This window comes from Rattus norvegicus, chromosome 11 (genome assembly GCF_021556685.1).
Source record: "Rattus norvegicus strain SHRSP/BbbUtx chromosome 11, alternate assembly SHRSP_T2T, whole genome shotgun sequence".
In the NCBI taxonomy this organism is placed as follows: Eukaryota; Metazoa; Chordata; class Mammalia; order Rodentia; family Muridae; genus Rattus; species Rattus norvegicus.
Genome location: NC_141544.1, coordinates 59320077 through 59339461, shown reverse-complemented (window position 1 = coordinate 59339461; position 19385 = coordinate 59320077). Strand labels below are relative to the sequence as shown.

The 19385-nt window shown below is 40.7% G+C and overlaps 1 long non-coding RNA gene across 1 annotated transcript; it reads right to left on the bottom strand.

The window, feature by feature from the left end:
* Positions 1–4051: 4051 nt before the first annotated feature.
* LOC148002582 (uncharacterized) lies at positions 4052–10837 on the bottom strand. Its single transcript, XR_015633049.1, has 2 exons — positions 10474–10837; positions 4052–5651 (listed from the first exon to the last, which is right to left on the bottom strand). It is a non-coding gene; the product is annotated as an uncharacterized LOC148002582 (long non-coding RNA).
* Positions 10838–19385: the final 8548 nt, after the last annotated feature.

Genomic DNA, 19385 nt, shown 5'->3' with positions numbered 1-19385 from the left:
TTGGTGGTCTCTTTTGCTCTGCAGTCTCAGGAGTGCCCACCTGTCTAGGAGGTGAGCTCTCTCTCCCACGATGTTTGGGAGCAGTGAACTGGAGGCAGGGAGCGCGAGATTGGGACTCCTGCTAAAAACTGGAAGTGTCCCATCCTTGAAGCCCTGGATCTTATGAAGGCTCATTTTCCCAGTGTAGGAGACTTGCAGGTTGTTGAGGATGGAGTAGGTAGGTGGGAGGGGGAGCATCCTCATAGAATCAGGGTCGAGGGAGATTGGAAAGGAGGAACTGGAAAGGAGATAACATTTGAAATGTAAATGCATAAATTATCCATTAAAATAATTTTTAAAGAGGATTGAATATATTTAGCCTAGACAATCACTCAGCTCAATTTTAAATATTTCAAAATATATCGTTCTTGTTTTAATATAATTAAAACTGTGATCACATGAAAGGCTGTGTTCTTTTTTCTTTTGGATTTCAGGGAATTTACTAATCTCTAGTTAATTTTAATGGCTACATTAGAGGCATGGATGAAGTCGGTGACCTGGTGGGTAAAGACTGAATTATACCCTGAGTGAGAAAATGTATCCTCCCTGTCAGCCATCCTAGGAACTCACTAGTACACAGGAATTTCAATTGGTGATGGAGAATGCAGGATGATCCCAGCGATTGGAACCAGAAAGGCAAAAGCTACAGAGTGAACGCTAAGAGGAATTCCTGGAGAAGAGTTATATTCCTTTGGCCATGTGGGAGCAGTGCACAAGTGTGTGATGGCAAGAGCTTTTCATCTCTGTCAGCAGAAGACAGAACAGTGTTGTGAGTCACACAGGGAGGGCAGAGCCGAGCTCTGCAGCAGCCAGTAAGAAGCTGACCAAGAATGACCTTTAGAAAGATAGCCGTGGCATCACCAGCCAAAACAAGCTGTACAAAGCAGAAATCATACTTCACAATCACCTTCAGAAACAGTTATAGACGCAGACAGACAATATAGCAAGAAAATGCCCAAATCAAAAAAGTTATTTTTCTTCTGAAGTCTGAGACAAGTGCCTAGGAGGAAGGGGAAAGCTTTGAGAAATGCACAGAAAACCTTCTCTATTAGAGTAATTTCTAGCAAGGAAGAATGTTAGGAAGTCATCTGACTTCCTCAGTTGTGTAAAAAACTGATACCACCCCAGGCTAATGAGGAAAAGGAGGGGTAACACATAAAGCAATAAGGATCTCCACTCAAAGTCTTGGTTGGATTTCCCACATTCTCCATCTTTTCAGATAGTTTTAAGGAGTAGAGAGACAAACAATAAGTGTCTGCTTTTTCAGTGGAATATAAGAGATTCCTAAGTTGATATCTAAGCCAAGTTTCTGGGAAATCAATTGAACAAAATATAAAACTCAGGAAAAAAACTAAAAGTGATTATTAAACCAACTTAATGGCCAAGATTCACCAATCAGGTTTACCAGAATACTAATTAGTTTCTAGGTCAAAAAGTTTTTGTGACTCTTAATTCAAATCCATTTTCTTATTTTAGAACTAAAATAGCATTCACTCTGACTCCAACACTATGCATCCCAGAGTAGGCCCTCGACTATTTCCTGTTTTTATTTGAAGGATAATTTTTAGTATTTAAAAAGCATTGCACTTTACAGTGTGTTCTGTTATAATTATTTTATTTCATCTGATAATTACCCTGTGATCCTTCTATTGTTATTAATATTATTCTTAGAACCATTCTTTTTTTTAACACACACAAAAGAAGTCTAATAAATTAAGATTTTTCCTCTAGATTATTAAAGAACTGAAATCTAGAGACCAATTATTCACATCATAAAATTCCCCTTTGTTTAATAAAATCCTTTAGAGTGTTATTTTATGGCTAAGGAACTTTTTTTTACAGAGTAGACTCGGACTAAAATTGAAAAATAATTACAGCTCAACTTTGTGAGTCTACATCCCTTACATGAAGGGAGAACACATACTTGCAATAATGTTTTTCTGTTTCAAAATATACCTTATGTGATGGTGCTGTAATGAACTGGAAATATTTAGAGGATGGCATAAAGAGTTTGTCAGGCTGAGTCTAATTTTTGATCAAATGTTAAGTTTAACTAAATTGCAAAGATAGGACAGCTGATTCAATCTAAGCAAACTCCGTGAAAAACAAAATGGAGAATTAGAGCATGAGAGACTATTTGAAACGCTTGCACACTTTGACAATGTGATTGGTAAAATTTATCTTAGCTTAGTACATATGTTCTGATAAATCATGCATCAAAAATTATTGACTGATAACAATGAGGTAAGTGTGATAGCCCTGGGAACTAGGTAGATATAAATTGAGTAAATTAGTATATTATATCTAGAAACAAGGAGATAAAGGACTACAGTGTATCAGGGTGGGACAGCCTGGGAGCTACAACTCAATGTCAGCACAGTTGCCCAGTTTGTATGGTGCCCTGTGTTTAATGCCTATCACCATTAAATAAACGAACAAACAAACAAATAGATACTTTCTATGCTGTGCTATTTGAGCCAGAAACATCAAATGAGATTTGAGTAGGACTAATATTTAAGAACCAAGGGTACAAGTAACTTAAATAAACAAAAAGCATCTGAGACAGCAGTAAAATGTTCCTCATCAAAATTAACTTAGTACACACCTAAGGTAAAGCTGGGTTAGTATAATGAAACATTTGAAGCAGGCTATATTTATAAAGGGAATTCTTTTTTCACTTTCCTCTAGGCATTGCAGGTTGAAAGGAGAGATAGTGTTGCACTAACCCTGGTGAGGCATATTTTTTTTTTTGGCCCTCAGCCTCAACACCTGGTTGTGGATACCAAGGCAGTATTGCGTGTGAGGAGAATGCACACATCTACCAACTGGAAGCCAGAGAGTGAGTCAAGGATTAAAGTCACTAATACATCAATTTATATCACGAGAGAGCACAGAATCATGTAAGAGGTAACTTAAATTCCTTTGAGGGTAGTTCACCTAATTATCTACATCTTAGTCCTTATAGTTCCCACCACATCCCACCTCTACACTAATGACCAAACTTCCAACACATTAATCATTGAAAGACAAACTCAAGATCACAGCATCCCCCCACCCCCGGTTGTCAGTTATGAGCACCTCTCACTGCAAAATGCATTCACTTTTGTCCCAGATAATTCCAAACATTTGACTATTCCATAGTCAAAAATCCACCTCTACAGTCTCCTCTGAGAATGAAGAAAACCACTTTCAGCTGTGAGTACCTACTACACCGAAAACAAGTTCCCAAGCTCTAACACTGAGACAGACACAAAGCAGCAAAAACAGTGCGAGGAAAGTAGCATAAACACTGGCGAGCAAAAAGAAGATTTTAAATTCCATCTCAGACTGAGAAAGCATCAAAGTCACAGTGGTCAGATGTTGGGGAAATCTCTGAACAGAGATAGAAAGGATGACCGAACCATGTTTGTTTTCTCTGCGTTGTTTGGAATAAAACTAAAAGTTTATAGAAATTAGGTATGATAGAACATTAGAAGTTCCTCTGTGGGTCTCTACAAATGAAAGGAGTCAGGTGGCAATAGAGAGATGATATTCTAAGGAGAAAAAGAAAGAATTTAAAAAATCAAGGTTGTTGCCATTTTGGGGCTCTTGTATATAAAGAAGGAATGGTACCACAAGCTAACAAAGAAAAAGCCAATTTCAGCATGTGCTGCCTCTCATGGAATTGTTGGTCAGTTAGGTTCTATAGACCTCTAAATATTACAGGCTGTAGAATTGCTCTTGGATACCCCTCACGACTTCATGGTAAGAACCTCTTGTTAAAAATATATACTGGAGCCACAGAATAAGGAAAACTCAAACTGGTATCAACCTAGAAGTTTCATCCATACTGAATAGCTTTCCCAGTGCTATGAGATGCTAGAAATGATACCAGAGGAGACAAATGTAATCTGCCATCTTATCTAGCTGTAAAACATTCCAGCCATGAAAAGTGAAAGATCCCACGCAGAGAGACCCTTACTCAAGTCTTGGGAAATCGCGGACCCCAGACACAGAGAGACCATTTTGGATGTAATAAGCAAAGGCGAGGTTTATTACGGAGACCTATTACAGAGATCTCCGGGCCGACACGTATCCCGCGCAGGAGACAGAGGTGTCGGCCCCGAAACTCAAAAGTCAGAGGGTTATATAGAGAAGGCTAGGGGGTTTTGGCATGGTTACATATAATTGGCTCATTTAAACATAGCAGTGAGAACAAAGCAGAAAGAGTACGTGTTAGAAGTCAGGGGCTTATCAGGGTCTGGAGGATGGCCCTGAGTGAGCTGGGGGGAGATGTCTTCCTGCCAGACGTCCCATGAATCAGTCCCATTAACTCAGGCTGGTTCCTGCATTCCTTTTCTTTATGGCTTGCCAGTCCTGCCTGGACAGTGTTTCCTGTGCTCCTTTATCTTTATGGCCTGTTAGTCCTGGCTGCAGGGCTTAGCCCTGGGTCTGTGGCCTTTTGGGGTTTATTCTTTTAATTTTTATATTTCTAAACCTAGAATTCGTATAATTTTCTTTTCATTCCCGTCTTCTCCTACTAAATAATTCTAATCTTAGAATTTTGATATCAAGTCTCGTATTTGGTCTCACCAGTTGTCCTAACTGACTGGTACTGTTGTCTCACAACCATCAACCGCACAGGACCCACTCGATTTTTAACAAAACCAATTAACCTGTTTGTCATGCAGGAGCCAAAAACTAAAACCAAGAAAATTATTAATAATGGCCCAGCTGTAGCAGAGAGTAGGGTAGTCATCCAGGGAGATCTACTAAACTAGCTCTCGAACCATCTCTGATGTGTTTTTCTGTCTGTCTTTTGTCTGACCTTTCTCTAAGTTTATTTATGGAGTCTTTAATTACTCCTGAATGGTCTGTATAGAAGCAACATTCTTTCAGTGTAGCACACAGGCTCCTTCTTTAAGGAATATCAGGTCTAATCTTTTCTTATTTTGAAGGACTACCTCTGAGAGGGAGGTTAGGTATTCTTGGAGGTCAGCTAAAAAGTCTTTCACTCTTTTTATATCTGAGTCAATGGCAGTTCTGAATTTTTTATAAGCCTTGTATTGTAGGGCAACAGCAGATGTCCTTGTGTTGCCCTTGCAGCACCTAGATAGCCCTAGCCCTAAGTAATTCTCAACTCCTTTTTTTTTGTGTGTGTCTTACTAAGTCTTTAGCATTAGGATTCTAATCTGGACACTATCAAAACCTATACACCAAGGTCATGACTAGCTTTACAGAACTTCTAAACTTATATAGGTTGTGATCCCTGAGGCACAGTCCCAAGAAGTGTTAGGAGTATTAACATATGTAATGTTATATCATTTGTAATAGAAATCAAGCCTATCCCACACCTATCTTGATAGAACCCAGGACAAACATGACTGAATTTCCCTCTAGGTCCCAGCTCTCAGCCCTAACAGCTAGTACACGGCTGGTGAGGGCTGAGAATTGACGGCTGTCAGGGTGGTCAGCAGCACCAGGTACGGTCCTTTCCAGCGAGGCTCGAGTGTCTGGGCTCAGTGTAGCTGCTTCTGACCTGGAACTGATGGGATGTCTCAGGGGTCTCCAGGGCATAGGCTGCTGTCAGCTGTGAGCAGATTTCTTTCTGTATCACCTGTAGGTCTTTTAGCCTGGCACACAAATCATTATTACTATGGCACTATGACATGTTGGTTCAGTAACATCATCTAATACAGTCAGGGGAGCTGAGGCCCCATATAAGATCTCAAAGGGGGTAAAGCTGAGTCTGGAAGGGATATTTTTTGTTCTGAAGAGAGCAAGAGGGAAGGAGTGTCACCCAGTCTGTGCCAGTCTCCATGGTCAATTTGTTCAGGATCTCTTTTAGAGTTCTATTTATTTACTCTATCTGTCCTAAACTTTGAGGTCTGTAAATACAATGTAATTTTCAATCGACCTCTAAATACTTGGCCACACCCTGGCTTACCTTGGCAACGAAAGTAGGGCCGTTGTCTGACCAGATTACCTTGGGCATTCCAGACCTGGGGAAGATTTCTTTCAGTATCTTCTTGATGATTGTAGAGGCCGTCTCTCGTTTGGTGAGGAAAGCTTTTATCTATTCCTGAAAAAGTATCTACAAGCACTAGGAGATACTTGTGATTATATTTTTCTGGTTTTATCTCAGTGAAGTTCACTTCAACTTTTCGTTAAACTCTCTAGGTCTCTTTGTCCTGTTTGTTTGTTAAGCATTTGTTTACTAACGTATCTTATACTTTTTACTGTCTCTCTTGGCTAAAATCTTAAAGTCTATTATATATATTTTAACTATTTGGACAAACTTCTTATCTCTTAAATGAGTCTATTTCTTAATTTGGCAAAGTGAGTCTTTTGTTTGTTCTCTGGGGGGGGGGGTACAGCTTTCTCCCCAAGTGTGCCATTGTCCTTTATCTTTTAAGCAATTTGGGCCTTTTCTAAGTGAGGTCATCCCTTAGTCTAATCCTAGTTCTCAGTGGCTGTCTCTTGCAGGCCTGTAACCAGGATAGGCTCCTGTATAGCCATTTCCCGAGCCACTTTATCTGCTTTGTCACTGCCCCATGTCACTGAATCTCTTCCCTCCTGTTTTCCTGGGCAATGAATAGTACTCACAGTTGTTGGCTTCATCAGGGCATCTAAGAGATGGCAAAGACATCTGTGGCGCTAATGTGCTGGGGGGGGGGTAGAGGTTCAGCCATCCCAGATGACATTGTGTTGTCCACCATGGCAGCACCCACTTATCTCTGACCTTTATTCATGAAGAGAACTGTTCCCGTCTGTGGACAAGGTCCTCGGCTTTCAGTAGGGGTCAATCAGCCAGTCGCACAGGTCTTTCCTCCACCCATGTGCTTCTGTCAGTGTTTGACACTCGTGCTGTGGTGGCTCCAGGTCCGGATTGGGCAGCAAGGTGACCAGATTGTCCCCAACCGGTGGAGAATCTAGTCCATGGCTGCTGACCAGTGGTCCCATCTTTTGGGACACTCTATCAGCCACTCTATCACAGTTTAAGTCCTGGATTGGGTGATAATTGTTAGTGCCCGGCTGGCAGGAGTGATGTGTTCCAAGCAGAAAAGCACTAAGCCATTCATCTCCCAGCATCAGTTACTGGTGTACTGAGACAGGTCTTAAGCTCCACATACACAGTCTATAGATATGTATACACATGGCCTCATCTAGCCATTTTAGCCCACGCAAGCCAATTTGGAGAGCAATTTTCTCATGAGTAAGGGATAGGGACAGTCAGGGATGACCATGAATTAGTGGGTGGGTTACCCGGCCCACGCCAAGGTCCACTGTTCTTCGGGCAGTCCATAAGTATTGTCTGTTGCCAGTAGGCCCCTGTACCCAAGGTCTTTGGATACTGGCCCACTGGAGCATAGGAGCACAGAGCATTGGGTCCCTGTATCCACAAAACAACTGGGCGGGCTTCCCTTCTATCTCTGTGTATAGCCAGCACCAAGAGGCTCTCCAGTGTCCCCTCTTGTTCTTTTTGGGGCAGTCCCTGACCCAATGTCCTTTTTCTTCGTATTAGGCACACTGATCTTTAGCCAGGAATTCTCTTCTGTTGTCAGGTACTATCTTCCTAGGTTCCCTAACTACTGTGGCCAGTATATGTTCCTCTCTCGTCTTTTATCTCTCTTTAGCTCTCTAACTTCTTCTTTTTAACTTTCTGTCTCTTTTCTTCTCTAGCTTTCTGTTCTTTTTACCTCTTTTTTTAACCTTATTTTTTCTGTAATTTATACTAACTCTCAGCAACTTAATCTTTTAAATTTTTGTAACTTTTTCTTTATATCTTTTCCTTATCTTAGCCAGATTGGTGGAGCACTTTCCAGCCCCTCAGAGACCCACCCTTGGAGCCTGGCGGCAGACCTGGAGCACTCCCTACCTTCAGGCGTCTGAAGAGAGCAGACAGAAGTGAGGGCCTTCTATCCATGTCTGGAACATTTTTTCTGGCCTCTAGTAGGATTCTGTCTTTCCTCGGTGGTAAAGAAGACCTGTAACAGTTACTAACAAGCATCTCAAATGGGATGGTGAGAAAACAAGGGAATCTTGAGAATAGAAGTCCACTGAAGAGGGCAAATAGCATTTAGTCACACAGCTAAGCCAGGAGGCTTTCTTGGGACAAAAAGACCTTGTGTCTGTGAAACAGAAAAGTGAGCAGAGGGGCAGTCTATCTGTTACCGGTTGTCTCTCTGGACTTAGATTTTCCCTTAAGGAGTACCTTCCTTTAGTGCCAGCTCAGTGGCTTTATCACTCAAGAGACCCATCCTCTAAATGACACTAGGCTTCCAGTAAGAACTAATAACAAAAGGATGGAGAGATGTTAGAATCTGGGTGTTAGATACTAAGCAGCTGACAAAAGAATTGTAACCAGTTCACCTGGGGCTTTCAGGACCTCAGTAGCAGCCCTTTACCAAACTTTCTCAGTGGGCTAAAGGCCCATGGAAAAGAAAACATTAATCCTGACCTTGGCCACAGCCAAAGCCTGAATTTTAAATTCTGACTGGCAAAACAAAACAAAGTTCTTTACAGTTTGTTGTAGATTCTTTGAAACTATTTTAGGGGCTTCTCTGCCCCCCAACCTGGGACATTTCGACCACAGGGGCAGGAACTGGCTGCTGTGGGGATAAGATCAAAGGCATTCTCCATGCTAATGATGACCAGTGAGAAAAGTAATTTAATGCTGGAGACTGGCTCCTCTCTTGGAATAGGGCCAGCAGATAAGGCAGGCTCCTTAAAGAACTTCTAATGAGCACTCTCTTTCTGTGAGCAAGAGTTGAAGGTCTGGTCACTAAAAGCAGAAATTCCTTTCTTGTTCTTGTTTTCTTTAGAGTCCTCTCCCACCTCACTCTCAGCCTTTTTAGATCATTCTTCCTGTAGCATTTCTAACACAGCCTGTCCCTTTTTTATAGCCTGTTGACAGCATTTCTGATCTTTTAGGCAGCTATGCACTAAGTGTCATACCGGCTGAAACTCCGCCTTTAAGATTCCTTGTTCCCAGGCAAAATTTAAATCTTCCCCAGCTTATCACAGCTGTCTACCGTGAGATTCCCAGAGATAGCGAACCAAGGTGTAGCAATTCACTAAGAAATCTCTCTATAGTGTTTCTTTTTATCTTAAGCCTTTTCCTTTTAAACAGCTCCTGAAGAGCCAGAAAAATTGGGTGAGACTTGAGAAGTCCCCATGCTCGCTGTAGCAGCTCTGCAGCTAATTTCGCTCCCCCCTTCTGTGTGTTGGGAGCACAAGCACAGATAAAACACTATGTTTTAAAAATTAACGTTGGCTATCAACCAACACACCGCCACTAGAGCGGGGTCTATAAAATTAAGTTTCTTACTCACTATACTTGTTTTATACCGGAGGCCTAATCTGGGGAACTTTTTTATTTATGAGAGGTTTTGTCCTCAAGGTTTTTGTTAATGTCTGTTTACACAACTGTTAACAGCAGCTAGGTTGGTCAAAGGGAGTAAAGGGAGGGGCATCTCTCCTTGGGGAGGAGGCCCAAGAGAGAAAGACAAAACTCCCTGGCAGAAAACAATTTCTCTCAAGCAAATTATTTTTAGCTTTTAACTTAAGCACCAAGAGGACCAAGTAAAACTCTATGACGAACAAAGCAAACAGTTTCATGATTTCAAACACAGTCAGTCCAAGATTTCAAACACAGTCATCAATCCAAATTCAAACACAGTCGTCAGTCCAAAATTCAAAAACGAAACAAAAGCCAAAAAGACACTCGACAATACCACAGAAAACAAGCCAGACAAACAATATCAAGACAAAGCATCTTATAACCAACTTTCACAGATGCCTGGTACCTTCAGTACGTGGCCCAAACTGCAGCTTAACCTTAGCTGCTTTTGGGATGAGATGGACCATCTGATTCCACCTCCCAACAGGATTTCAGAGTGTCCTCTTGTCCTAACGACCAAGCACACTTGTCCGTGCCTATATTTAAATAGACAGCCGAACTCGACCTCTGACGGAGTGGGATTCCTCGTCCCCTCCCGCCTAGGTAAAAGGAGCATTCCATCTCCTTTGTTCCAGAAAACCAGAGTCAGGTCCTCCTGACTGTCCACAGCCGGGCTCTCCCGACTGTTCTCCGCCCGTGGAACGTCATCCAGGGGCTGCAGCCTTGCGGGCCCGGGGCGTCCCCCCTTCCGCAGCCAGGGGGTCCTCACGAACCACAAAGGCAGCTGCACTGAGTGGGGATACACATCCACTCTCCTACAGGGCAGGAATACACATCCACCCTCCTAGCACAGGGCAGGAATACACATCCACCCTCTCAGCACAAGGCAGGGACACACATCTGCCCTCTTACCACAGGGCAGGAATACCCATCTGCCCTCTTAACACAGGCCAGTACTAAGACACACACGGTGGAACCAAAACAGAGACAGACACAGACTGACAAATGCGGCGCCGCTCACACAGAAACACTCAGACAAACATCTAACTCACCTCCAAGGGGTCTTCAGAGTCTGGGGTGGTCGCGAAGATCCCGGACGAGCCCCCATTATTATGAAAGATCCCACGCAGAGAGACCCTTACTCAAGTCTTGGGAAATCGCGGACCCCAGACACAGAGAGACCATTTTGGATGTAATAAGCAAAGGCGAGGTTTATTACGGAGACCTATTACAGAGATCTCCGGGCCGACACGTATCCCGCGCAGGAGACAGAGGTGTCGGCCCCGAAACTCAAAAGTCAGAGGGTTATATAGAGAAGGCTAGGGGGTTTTGGCGTGGTTACATATAATTGGCTCATTTAAACATAGCAGTGAGAACAAAGCAGAAAGAGTACGTGTTAGAAGTCAGGGGCTTATCAGGGTCTGGAGGATGGCCCTGAGTGAGCTGGGGGGAGATGTCTTCCTGCCAGACGTCCCATGAATCAGTCCCATTAACTCAGGCTGGTTCCTGCATTCCTTTTCTTTATGGCTTGCCAGTCCTGCCTGGACAGTGTTTCCTGTGCTCCTTTATCTTTATGGCCTGTTAGTCCTGGCTGCAGGGCTTAGCCCTGGGTCTGTGGCCTTTTGGGGTTTATTCTTTTAATTTTTATATTTCTAAACCTAGAATTCGTATAATTTTCTTTTCAAAAGGACTTGCCTGATAAAACAGTGCAGCAGTAGCACAAATGTCATGGAAATAACCAGTTACTTTCTGATGAGAATCAAGACACAGTTCCACAAGATGAAACCCATACCTGGGCACAGTTATTAGTGTCAGGATCCTGTGACTAGACCCGCCATAGACCTTAGCAGACAACCTGTTACTATCAGTTTGCTAGTGTGACATAGTATTAAGGTGGCATCTTATGACTTCTCATTATATCCCTAGATTAGTGTATCTTCAAACCTCATTAAAAAGGATTCTTGTTGTGGTGGATGATAATTAGTACAGGGGTTATAGTACATAGATTGCATGACTGTGGATTGTTCAGCCTTAGGTGGGACCTCTGAATATCAAACTCCTCCCAAGGATCAACGACCATGGCGGAGCGGCAGACAGAAATGGTAGAAGTACCACAGGTCGTGCATGACTACAAGGAAAAGGGGGTGAGAGTAGAGCTCATGGATCTTGCAAAGCTTAAATCTGATATGACATTTGATCTGACAATGACTAACTATGTAGGGCAAAGAAGGAAGGATGCTATGTCCTTGACATGATAAGGGAACATACCAGTCTCAAAATAATGTCACCAGTATTTTTGTTACTTATCCTATGGCAAAGCAATTTTCATCTAATTTTCACACACACACACACACACACACACACACACACACACACACACACACACACACACGTAGTATATATATATTTATATATAAACATTATCAATAAAATAAAGAATATCTGTTTGTTCATTTATTTACTTATTGTCTTAGTTTAGGTCTTATTACTGTGAACAAACACGATAACCAGTGTAAGTTTTATAAAGGACAATATTTAATTGGGGCTGGCTTACAGGTTCAAAGATTCAATCCATTATCATCAAGGCAGGAGCATGGCAGCATCCAGGCAGGCATGGTGCAGGAGGAGCTGAGAGTGCTATATCTTCATCTGAAGGAAGCCAGGAACAGACCGAGCATCCTCGGGCAGCTAAGAGGAGGGTCTCCAAGCCCACCCCACAGTGACGCACTTCCTCCAACAAGGCCATACCTTTCTTTCTTTCTTTTTTTCTTTTCCTTTTTTTCGGAGCTGGGGACCAAACCCAGGGCCTTGCGCTTGCTAGGCAAGCGCTCTACCACTGAGCTAAATCCCCAACCCCAAGGCCATACCTTTCAATAGTGCCACTCCCTGGGCCAAGCATATGCAAACCATCACACATATTTTTATCATTTTCTTTTATTCAAGACAAGTTCTCACTATGTATCTCTGGCTGTAGACCAGGCTAGCCTGTCTCTGCCTTCCAAGGGCTGAGTTTAAAAGTGTACACCACTACACTTGGCTGCTGTTGCATATTTTAAAATTACTACTTAAATTTAAATCCTCAGTCTGAAATGAGGACATGCTGTGGCCAACTCTGCCTTACTCAACTAAGTGGAAGTATATTTACTTATGTATATGAGGTTAATATTAGAATTATGGTGGGTCCCTGAGTCACATCAAGACACTTTACTCTTCTAACTATAATCAACCTGGTTGGTATGCTGAACGTTCATAGTATGTGTGAGTTAATGCCTTTATCTATGAATATGAGTTTTGCTTCAGATGTGTAAATTGTGAAGTCATATAGTAGCTATGAGCCCTGACCCTCGGTATTCCTGAACCTGGGGTGGTTAGGACTTGTCACATGGTTATTTGAACTGTGGGAATGCCCAAGCTAATGTAACATCTTTTAGTATTTTACCGAACTCATTCAGTCATTTAGGAAGTCAGTGGGTTACTTAGTGGAGCTTGATGATCAGAGCAAGAGCTTGAGTGTAAGGACAGCTGTTTCTGTCTCTTTTCATTACTCAACCTGACTACAAACTGGGTTGGTCTCAGTATCTTCCCATCTAAAGTGAGGATTCTGATACTTATGAGATTAAACGAGATTCAACTATAAGCACCCAGTACACGAATATCCAAGCAGTAAGCACCATGCTAGCTATTATCACTTTGTTCAATGCTGCTGGTCATCCAAAAATGCTAATAGCGTTTCTTCATTTTGAAGATACAGAAAGCCTTAAACTGAGATAGTCTGTGTTATTTCCCTGGGTGACTGTTCCACTTTTGCCAATAATAGCTAAGCCCATGCCCTTTCTTCTAAACCTCAGAGGAAAGCGGACTCTTGAGGGAGCACTCCCATCCCAGGCAGCTGTTAAAACAGAAGGATTGCCATTGCAATCTCCTAAACTTTGCCTTAAAGGTTCCTGCTTTACTTAGGAAGACATTTATTGCCTAATTGCTTTTCAACAAATGTATTGTCCACCCCAAATGCACAGGTAATGTGTATTATGTTGCAAGTCTTATGTTTTAAAACAAGGAATCACAAATCAACAATTGTTTTTGCAGAACTCCCCCAATCTTTGACTAGGTTTGAAATTGAGGAACCTCGTCATAAATATTGCATTACTATTACACTATAGTGCTTCAGTAGCCTTGTGCTTTCCACCAAGTGAAATGTATAGAAAGTATAATTTCCTAAAAGAGGCATGAATATCATGCACAATGAAGGAGAAATCAGGACTGAGTTTCATCAAATTTTTAGCACTTGGTTAACTCAAGGGATTGAGTTGGAAAAGCTAGATGCTGGCTAGCAAGCATTATCATGATTTTTAGGAAGAAAATCCAAGAACAAAGTCTGAATGTCAGTAAACTCAAGTGAGATCCTATATGAAAGACTGTGTGAAATACCAACGTAATTATGATGTATCGCACAAGTAGGATTTGATAGTCAGGAACTGTTCCAATAGCTTCCTGTGAAGCCATACTTGAGTCACTGACAGAACTCATGCAGGACAATGATCCCATGAGAAGAGAGTAAAATTGAAAGATTCCCATTCTTACTGAAACTAAACTACCCAGTAGCCATTGCATATTTCGTGCAGTGAATGGGAAATGTGTTGATAGTAATGCTGACAGACACAAGTGTACTGTGTTCTTAAAGTTCTCTATCACATACAATAGTGCACTATACATAACATTGGCAATAAATAGGTTTTACTGGTCTGTGTTTACTGTAGTATGTGTTTATCAGTATGTCAGAGTATAATTTTTGTATTCCTAAAAATAAATGAAACACGTGTCATATCACGTTTGTTGCAGCTTCCTGTGTCTTATTTTCTAAGTCCATTGACTGCAACATGAGGTTGAGTTGAGGGAATGACCTATACCATCTACTTTAATGAAGCACACTTCTTGATGTTTTCACAGTTGTGTGTTCTCACAACACATTTCTCAGGATATTTCCCCTGTTGTCAAACACTGCATGTCTGTATACATATTCATAGATGCTCAAAGCTTAATTTTTGGGGTTACAGATATGTTTTGTTAAACATGTCAATATCACTCATCCTCAAAAATCTTAACTCCTTTGCAATGGAATTCATCCTTGTATAGCTTGTCTTCTTTCCCTTGATGGGTGTGACTTCTGCATCTTTAGATAAATGATCTCCCTCACCCATATTAGCTCTTGCTCTATGCTGCTCTCTAGGGTAGCTCCAACTTTACCCCGGAAGTTACATTTTCTCCTATAAGACTTTTGAAAACTGCAAAAATTAAATATTCTTTAAGATGAAAGTGTTTTAAGGGAGTGGGATGGGAAAGACAAGAGAACAAAGTACAAGGGGAAATAGTAAACTGGAAGGATACAGTGCTGAGGTGGGGTCAGAGAGCTAAGGAAGAGGAAGGGCAGTAGTCAACCAAAGTGAAAATGACACAGGGAACCCTGTAACATTGTAACCAAATTTTTAAAATACAACAAAAAGATGCCTATCCTGAGACATCTTTCTCCTTTCCCCCTTTCCCTTTTAGAAACAGGAAGGATGAAATGGGGTGGGGATGGGAAGGCGTACAGGAGTATGGGGAGGGAAAACTAACATGAAAGACCCTTTCAAAAATATCCATAAGGAAACCTACAGCTCTAGAAGATTCCTAAAATATATACAAATATAAAGATTAAATGAAATTGTCCTATAACAGGGGAACACCAAAGAGAAACCATGTGTACCAAATAGAAGCCCCAGGACAAGGAATTGTTTTGTTTTGTTTGGTTTTGTTTTTTATTGATGTTGTTTGGTTTTGTGGTTTGGTTTGGTTTGGTTTGGTTTGAGTTCTTGCCCATTGGGGTCCTGTAGATTACACATACCTTATATTTTGTTGCCAATAGGTCAGTACATTGTTCATTCTTCATTGGTAAAACTTCATAAAGTTGGTGGCAATTAATATAGAATCCACAATTGGACAACGTAAAGAAAATAAGGGACATCAGAATCCTCAGAACTAAATGGGAGGAGATATATATATATATATATATATATATATATATATATATATATATATATATATATATATATATCTCCTCTCTGGAGGTTCAGGGGTCTAAGTGAAAGAGGGGGTGGCAAGATTTTAGCAACCAAAAATGGTGGATGAATTAAAGAATGATATTTTCCAGATCCCACAAGGTGTAAGAGTGCACATATGAACTCAAAGAGATTGTGATAGCATGCTCAAAACCTTTGGGGACTCAAAGCAGACTCCCAGCATAGCAGAGGAAAGGTGGGCACAAAATCTGACCTCTAGCTGATGGGAGAAAATCTGACCTCTAGCTGATGTTTAACTGGTGAGATCTATTGTATCATACAGTCCAGGAAAAGCCTACATCTAGGAAGAGCTAGCCAGAACAACAATATGTATAAAACTCATAGAGAGAAACCGAGACAGAGATAATGAGACAGACACTGAGGCAAATAGAGAGATAGACAATGCAAAAATAGGCTAAGAAGATGGGGAAAGGCCTGGGAGGAGTTGAGGTAGGTAGAGGAATATGATCACAGCTCATTGTATAACATTCTCAAAGTCAGCAAAAGGATTATAGAGAATAAAATAAAGTATTATTATTATAAAAATATGTTTTACTCTTAGTTTACATTCTGTTTTTTATAACTTACCATGGTGTTTAATTTAAGTAATATGAAAAGAACAGGATAGATAAGGGAATGCAGGTAGCCTCCCATAGTCCCCAACTACCACACAGATTTAATTACATTTTTCTGACTCAGTGAGGATTTGCTGGAAATTCTAAAAACTTCAATAAGCTTAAGGAGAAATTATTGAAGCTCATTTTCACCTTTTCATCTTCTCTTTAGTCAGAAATCTGAATAGTTATGTCTTAGCCTGAAATGTGTTCATGTAGAGTCATCCACCAAGTATCCCTCCCACAGTCTTTGAAACACTTTCCCTGCAATCCAAGGCAAGAAAGAAGTTAAAGAAATGCCATGGTATGGCCAGCCTACATGAACACACTATGATTATATTTTTTAATCAGACAGGAGTAATATTTTCACTCTCTACCTGACTAATTTTCTCCACTCTTCCCTCCTCCCAAGTATCTAGCGGCTAAATGTTTACTGATTGATTTGCATGAAATAGTCCCATACCAACAATGACTCCCAGTATGAAATTCTTCAGTTCTTTTATAAAGGCACCCCCACCCCATACACCTGCTTCTTAAATAAAAATTTTAAATTAAAAATAAAACTCACATTCCAGAATTCGGCTTACAAATACCATAGATTTTCCATTTTTTTAAAAAAAAATGGTTTTCAATGGATGTAAAATAGCATTAAGCTGCAGAATATCATAAAATTTATATAGAAAAGATTACTTGAAAATATAGTTACAGGCTGCTGTTAAAGGACAGTCACAAGGTAAGCAGTTTCTGACCACTGTAGATGATAACTGTAGGAGCAATGAGAAAAGAATACTGAAATTTTCATGGCATGACCAGACTGGGATTTTTCTACTACTGATTACTTTTATAATTTTATGGAAACAGTGACAGTTCAAAACATTAACTTCCATTTCTATCACATGATTGCTAGCACAGAAACTTCATTTACCCATTGTTTTTAACCCAAAGATAAGCTAATAAAGGAACAATAAATGATGTCCAAATATACAGCCCATACCCCCACAACACACATAATAGAGCAAGTAATGGGATGCCTCAAGATGTCTGAAATTCCCAGGCTCCGGCCCTCTCTCACACAACATATGAATATTAGCCACAACTCGCTTTCTTTTACATGAGTCTTTTTTAAAAAAGTTGTTTCCCAAAAGCCAGAGGTATAAGAAAATTATGTTAGTTGGTTTTAGTTGAGTAGTTACGAAAATGCTAATGTAGACTATTTCAAAATAAATCAAGTGACATGCAAGTTTTATTTTCGAAGGTGCTAATACATTACTTTTTCTGATACATTAGAGTTAGATCTCATCCGGGGACAATGTATTATCAGGACCCTGGGAGGCCTGAACCTTTATGACTTCACTAACCTAAAAGAGCAGACTTTGTGGAAAGAAGCTTAATGATTCAACAGTGCTGTCACAATGTCACAAATTGCTCTGGGCAATGTAGCAAAGGGGCCCTAAGCATGGTATTATTCAACATCACTATGCCTCCTACTTTGGGAATTTACAACAAGCTTGAGACTTTCCCACATCTAGGCACTCCACAGCCCAGTCAAGTTGATACATAAAAATAATCCTCACACTATTATTTTAGCATATGCATGAAATACTCACCACCAGAAACATCTGCATTCCCGGCAATCTATTTTGTATACTTCATATTTAATGACACTAAACCTGTGTTGACAGAGAGGCCAGCAGAGGATTTGCCTATTTGTAATATATGGTATCACATTCCTGGGAAAATATTGTCTAGCGTAATCCACAGGGCTACCATCATTCAGATTAATTGTTCTGACCTTGGTCTACAGGCATAAACAGAAATGCATTTCAGATAATGCTAGTTCATCTCATAATTATATTCTGCACACATTCAGGGAGAGAAGTGTTAAGAAGCATCTGTGTTTGCCAGCGGGAGCAAGAAACCTTGAACCAAAAACAAATGCATAAATCTAATGCTAGGTAGGGATCTGGCTATTTGGGTGAATGCTGGCCATGGGTAGAGACATGGAGGGCTGCAAATCTTAACGTCCACCAACACTACAGCACCCAGAAGATAACCCTGATGATAAATTACCACAATCCTGTGCCTATAAAATGAATCTTCTGAAGTGGCTCGGAAACCTTTGTATGATTACCTCTATTAGATATTGGATATGATAAACATCTTTTAATATAGTCTCAAATTTGCTGCAGGCTTTCCAGTGTTCAAAAAAAAACTATTGTAAAAATGGTTGTTCATTGGCAGAAATCTGAATCACAGGGCATTGAAAAAGTTTTATTTGTATCAAAATCCTTTGTCTGTGCATATTTTCAGCCTTCCAGGGCTTTGGCTTATATATTATGGTTTGCAGTTTTATGTTTTTATGGTATTTCTGTGTGTGTGCAGATGTGGATGCCTCTGTGTCTATATATGTTTTTTGTGCTTTTCTTTGACTCTGTTTTTTTTCCTGTTTGTTTATTTCGTATTATACTGACTCGCTTGCCTTTATCTTACTTTATTTATCATCCTCATTACTTAGATGTTTGGTTTCGAATGAGATTAAAAAGAGAAACAAAACTGAAGTGGGTGAAGTGGTGGAGAGGATCTGGGAAAAGCTAGGGAAAGGAATATCCACTATGAAAACATAAATGAGAGGCTGTAGGATGACTGAGAAAATAATTTCTCCTGTAGTTAAGAAAAGAGTTCATCAGGTTTGACACAACTCAGCCCATTCATGCACAATGAAAGTTTGGTTTGATTTTTGTCTTGGTCTTTGTTTCTGACCTTTGTCTACAGAAAGAAAAAAGGAGGAGGAGGAGGGGGGGAGAGAGAGAGAGAAAGAGAGAGAGAGAGAGAGAGAGAGAGACAGACAGACAGACAGACAGACAGACAGACACAGACACAAACACAGACAGAGAGTCAGAGACAGAGACAAAGAGAAACAGACAGAGACCCAGAGACAGACAAGACAGACACAGAGAATGACAGAGACAGAGACACAGAGACACAGACAAAAAAGAGACAGAGACAGGAAGATCCACAGACACTTGCAAAGAGAAACAGAGATGAATAGAGACAGGCAGAAAAAGGAAAGATGCTTGCTGTGTGTAAGACATAGACCAGAAAAACAAACTACATGCCAGAAGTTTCACTTTCCTCTTGAGAGGTCGACATAGGAACAAAAGGCAAATCAAAATCATCTCTCTGAAACTAGTTAGCTTTAAATGTTTTCTTTAACCTCGAAATCTGAAGTGACTGCAGTATCTAAAAAGGCACCTC